A 6,471-nucleotide genomic window follows, 5' to 3' on the forward strand; every position below is an offset into this window, starting at 1 on the left:
CCTCTGGCCTCTGGGATGCATCTCATCAGGTCCCATAGACTTGTGTGTGTTCAGGTTCCTTAAACAGTCATGAACCTTGTCTTCAGTTACATTATCAGGGTCTTCCTGGACCCCATCTTGTAGTCCTTCAACTTGGGAGGTGTGAGGATAGATGTTGCCTGTGAAAAATGGTGTTGAGAACTTCAGCCTTCTGCTCATCTGTTGTTCCTAGCTTTTCATTCTTGCTCATTGGGTGGGTGTATTTTCTTTTCTGGTTGAGATGGTGTGTGGGGGGGAAAATATTGCAGTTTGTGCTAGCAATTAACAGGAAGCAAGTCTGAAATGTTTGCTTGGTAGCATGACTTGTCTCATTTTAATTTGTTCTTTTTTTCTTTCATTGGAGACTTGGGAGTTAAGTATGTGGTTAAGTATGGTTTAGGCACCCTTAAGTCTTAGCCTGCATTGTAACTCTTGGAATTAGAAAGTGGATGTGTGTAGCAGCCTGCTTTGCCTCATTTTAATTCCTGCAATACTTAGTTCCTTATCTTCACCCCATTGCTGAAATCGATGGTGCCAAGCCTTTCTGGCTTCACATAATCCAATATGTTTTTTAAAATGATTTTTCCTGCTATCTTACTCTTTCTGCCTCACTTCTGGATCTTCCATCAACTTTAATTAAGCTTTCTTTGGGCTTCTGACCTTGGTGAGCCTTTAAAAATAAAGTGAACTGACTTGTAAGGTCATTTTTTCCCAGTCTTTTTGCAGCCCTGCTGGAAATCCACTTTGTGCAGTGTTTGAAAATGCAGGTTGTTCCTTTGGAAATGTCATGTGAGAAGCCTCAACTCTCTAATTACTACATTGTAGTAAATAGTTAATTCCTCTGTAATTGATACTTTGGGTTTTGGACTCCTTTAGGACCTGACTATAAGCTGTTGGGTTTTTTAAAAAGGTAAGATAGACAAGATTTATTCTTTCAAGCAGGCAGTGTTGAAAGAAAGCCTCTAAAAAAAGATCACAACAGAGGGCAGAGTAAAAGTTGTGTAGAAACACTTAACAGACTGTCAGCATGATTGTTGTTTTCCTTACCATTGTTTTCCCATTGAAATCTCAGAATAGATGTGTAGAAGAAGATAATTCCTAATTCCATTTGCAATTACATTTGACTGGCTTCAAAGGTCTGAATAGTAGCTCTTGCCCTGATTTTTCACTGCTGTGGAATCTATATATAAATTGGTGCACACTGTCAAACTCTGAAAGGCTAAGTCCACCTAAAGCTGACATTTTAAGTGCTAGATCTACAGAGTCTTACATACAGAATGACTAAACAGGGCTGGAAACTGAATTCCTTTTGTGTTTGTTTGTTAGCTTGGTCTGTTCTTTCTTACTTGGACTCATTCTTTTTGTTCACTTCTGTGCCTTGTGGTTGATGAGTGTACAAGCCCATACAGGGTTTTGTGCAGCTTTATAATTGTTTGCCTTTGCAGAGACATGTCTTTCTGCATTCATCAGGGAGCTGGAGGAGTTAGATTATGTGACCTGCCCAGTCCTGGCACTTTAGTAATAATCACATTATGCTGGAGCACCCATTCAGGTCAAGTAGTGAGGGCAGCATTAGATGCAACTGTGCACACAGCAAACTCACAGTAAAAAAAGACCAAACCAATCCCCCACCACTTTAACAGGCATTACATAATACATTAAATAGCACAACAGAAATCGGAGCAAAAGCTGTCATTTTAGTATTAGGTTGAAGTAAACAGGGCAGACTACAGTGTGCCTTGACCTAATGTCCTGTAGTAGAAAAGAATAGAATAGAATAGAATAGAATAGAATATAGAATAGAATATAGAATATAGAATATAGAATATAGAATATAGAATATAGAATATAGAATATAGAATATAGAATATAGAATAGAATAGACCAGACCAGGTTGGAAGAGACCTTCAAGATCATTGTGTCCAACCTATCATCCAACACCACCCAACCAACTAAACCATGCAACCAAGCACCCTGTCAAGTCTCCTGCTGAACACCTCCAGTGATGGTGACTCCACCACCTCCTCAGGCAGCCCATTCCAATGGGCAATCACTCTCTCTGTGTAAAACTTCCTCATAACCTCCAGCCTAAACCTCCCCTGGCACAGCATGAGACTGTGTGCTCTTGTTCTGGCACTGGTTGCCTGGGAGAAGAGACCAAGTGCTCCCTGGGTTTCACTTGCAGTACATTGAGTTTATTCATTACTTGTTAAGATCATAAGCTCCTTTCTTTTGAAAAAAAATAAACCTCTTCAAATAGTTTATACTCAGTGGTAGCCAAGACTAAACCTTGAATTAACTATCTGGCCCATTGCTAAATTTAGCAATCCTTCTTGACATGATACATTTCAATCTCTCCTGATTCCTAGCACTCCTCAAGCCATATTCTAGCATGATGCAGGTTTCCCCTGCAGACAAGACCTTTAAATGAGGTTATGAAATATGTCAGGTTTGTTTTATTTAGATGTCTTAGTATATAGCCCAGCAAACTGCATCAGATCCCTGAAGGAGAATCCAATACTCTGTTTTTAGAACCAGGAGCAGTATATCAGTTCAGCAAAGCATGATACCTTCCTAACACAGCTGCCATGCTTTTGAAATCCAAGAGCTCTCCACAGGTGTGTACAGTGATTGGAATGAGCTCGGGTGTCTCTGATGCACTGTGGCAGTGCTCTTTATGGACACAGCCTCACTGAATAAGAGAGGCTGATTCACCACCATGAAATTAGGATTGTGATTTCATATGGTAGTAGAGCAAGAGATAAATCTGATTTTAAAGTGCACAGATTTACTGATTTACATCAAATTTTATGTAAAGTGTTAATCATGTGATGAACTCAACAGCAACTCCTTGCTGTCTCTGGAAAGTGAATGTTTCAAGCAGCTATGGCACTGAAGTCATACAAACTTTCTTTTCTCTTTCTAATCCTCTGGAGTCAGTCTGTTTTCACTATTAGGTGTAAGAGAAAATTTAGGAAAAGAATGCTGAGCAGACAGGTTGCAGATTACTTTTCAGGTGCACTTTTTGCCACATGAATTCCTTGGTATTTTGAACACATTTGAAAGTTTTTCTGCTCCACTTTTGCAGCTTCTAAGACTTCAAGCCTCGAGGCTTCTAAGTAGACTTACATTGAAAGATATAAGATGATGAAGGAATAGGAGAGCTGCTTCTCAGAAGAGCCTGCACCTTTGGAAAACACAGATACTGCCTTTAGAACTAGAGAGTTCTGTGCTGTTCCAGCTGTGTGGTGGCATGAGGGTGCCTGCTTTTGCCTGACTTTTTAGCTAAGCAAGTAATATTGCTGTCACAGAGGCTGTTGCACTCTGTACAGATATCCTGCTCTTAAGCAACAATTACAGGTTGTTTTTCATAAGGCTTGAATTAATTAATAGGTAGATTTTAAAGAGTGAAAGTGCTTTGGAGTGGTGGAATTCCTTGCCTGTGCTGAGAGACACGGAGATAAAAATGGTTGCCTAGATGTACCTGAGATGAAGAGAAGTCCTCAAATGTCTGAGCATAGATTGATGTTCAAGTTAATGGATCTGATAGATAAGAGTGAGGCTTTTTTGGTCATAATCTGGAATATGTAAAGTATTTTAAACATCTTAAAGATAAATTATCACCTTTTACAGTCCCCTTTGAAACCTGTATTTAGTCAACAACATTCAGGATTCACCTGAAAAGAATGAATTGCTTTCTGTCCTGATGGCACTGGCTAGATTCCATGAAGGATAGATTTATCAGCCTGATTTTCAAGCTGTATTTGCAGGGATGTTTTAGAAATGTCCTTTTTTACAGGTAGATCCAGACCAATGAATAAGATCTTTCAGTATCTTCCAGTATCTGAAGGGGGCCTACAAGAAGGCTGGGGAGGGACTTCTCAGGATCTCAGGTAGTGATAGGACTAGGGGGAATGGAATGAAGCTGGAGGTGGGGAGATTCAGGCTGGAGGTGAGGAGGAAGTTCTTCACCATGAGAGTGGTGAAGCCCTGGAATGGGTTGTCCAGGGAGGTGGTTGGAGGTGTTTAAGACCAGGCTGGATGAGGCTCTGGGCAGCCTGACCTAGTGTGGGGTGTCCCTGCCTATGGCAGAGGGTTTGGAACTAGCTGATCCTTGTGGTCCCTTCCAACCCTGACTGATACTATGATACTATGATACTATGGTATCTGCTTCCAATGCCTTGAATGCAACGTATGTTAGAGTGAGAGGCTGCTCAAGGTATCCTATAACAGAAGGTCAGATCCATTCTATGCATGTCTAACAAGTTTTAAAATAGATATTTACAGTTTACAAAATATAGGCTGTTTGTACTGGTAAACAGGTCCTGGGTTAGGAGTCTACTCTCTGAATATGGTGCTGCTTTCTTGGCCAGCATTCTCAAACTGGCAAAACTGACAATATGTTGTTCTGCCCCAATTGATTGAAGAGCAGAAGACTACAAGATATTTAGTTTGATTGAGCTGATACTTGTCTTAACACACTTACCCTCCAGATCTGCACATGCTAACATGTATTTTAAACCAGATCTTTGACATTGTAGCTAGTGCCAGCTGATGTAGATTAGAAATCCATTATGAAATTCCTTAGCAAACTTCTGCAAGTAGGGATGAGGATGGCAGGTGACATTCCTTGAGATTTTTAGACCTCTAATGCGAAAATTATCTCTATTGTCAAGTATAAGGAAGAATAGTAAGGGTGATATGTGAATCATTATGCCTTTATCTCATCTTATGATAAAATGTCTTGACTTTTCCCTATATATAACTTTTCATGTTAATAGTTGGTTAATTTTCTTTTAGCTTCAGATATGAACTGAGCCTTTTTTTTTTCCCTTGCCATACTGTTTATTCCTTAGAGCAAAATATATCTTGCTTTCATTCATATTTCCAATCACTTTATCTGACTCAAACATGATTATCATTTGGTGCCTACATAGTGGATTTGCAATAGTCCCAGCAAAACTTCACATTGAAGCTTTCCCAGGAGGACAGTTGCTCATAAGAGAACACATAGACAGGAATTAAGCTTAAAATGACAGGCAACTAACATTCTCCAGGTCACCTTCAACTTCACAGTGGATTTCTGTTCACATTTTATTGTTACTCCCACTCCAGGTCATGGACTCTATGTGGTTGATGCTTCAAAAGGCTTAGAGAAATCCATCTTTGTTGCTGTGAATTCATCATTTCTCCTGACATATTTGATAAATAGGATGTTCTGCATAGGTTGTTTTCATCTTTTCTATACTGACCATATACACAAGGAGGAAAGTCCTTCTGTAGCAACTCATGGCTGAGCATGCATTTAGGATGATACATGCATATGAAGAACATCTGAAAATCTGATTTTATAGCCTGCCTGACCAATATCAGTAAGTGAGAAAAATGAGTCTCTGTGTCTAGGCACACAAGTATGCATCACTGTTATGCTACAGTAACTTTTAAGGCAAAGTACACAGGCACTTGAAAGATGGTAATTCATTCTTCAGAGCTTCCTGTTTTCCTTTCTGATTCCTGTCATGATCACCTTGTCAAAGCATTGATGCTTTGAGGAAAGATACTCTATGACAGACAAATGTGTGTGTTCATAAGTGTGTATACATGCCTTAAATCATTATTATACAACAGATCCTCAGGCACTACTGTGTCTCTTTGCAAAATATCTGGACTTTTTAATAAATCACCTCTGAGCATTATATCTGAGAAGCCCTTTGCTTCCAGAGCATCCCCTGTTATGTGTTCCTAAACTTCTTCTGGGTAAGATTAAATGGATTGAGAACAACCAACTAAGAATACCAAGACAAAAAGAAAGAGGTGGTCTCAAGGCACAGAAGACTAAATAGACAAAATGTGGTGAACTGAGCTGCTGGTCAACAGGAAGGGCCAGAATCACCCCAGCTGTGGTGATCAAACTCCTGAAGCTTGTTCTGCCAAGTTATTATTTTATTTATCTGTGACAGAAGGCCTTGAAAATGATGATTCCCATTATGGTATGAAGATCAGGCCATTTCTGAACAATCTATGAGCTAACAAAACAGTTGACTTGTTCCATTTGTAATAATCTTTAGGATATATGTGCCCAAATAGATTTATAAATCTGTTTCAGCAGGCCTATAAAGGCCAGATGGCTGGCTGAGGGCCACAAAGACCTGAGCCCACTTACCATTGCCAGTGGCTTAGCAGTTGATTTCATTGACCCGAGTGCAGGTATCAGTTCAACTGTTCTCATTCCTGCGTGAAAAGGGAAAGATGACTTTCATACTTGCTAACATTTTAAGCAGTATGTTAATATTTACAGTACATGAAGGAATAGGGAAATAGAATAGAATAGAATAGAATAGAATAGAATAGAATAGAATAGAATAGAATAGAATAGAATAGAATAGAATAGAATAGAATAGAATAGAATAGTATAGAATAGAATAGAATAGACCAGACCAGACCAGACCAGAC

The sequence above is a fragment of the Melanerpes formicivorus genome, unplaced genomic scaffold (genome assembly GCF_026170545.1).
Source record: "Melanerpes formicivorus ecotype bairdi unplaced genomic scaffold, bMelFor1.0.p_v2 SCAF_11, whole genome shotgun sequence".
Classification (NCBI taxonomy): domain Eukaryota; kingdom Metazoa; phylum Chordata; class Aves; order Piciformes; family Picidae; genus Melanerpes; species Melanerpes formicivorus.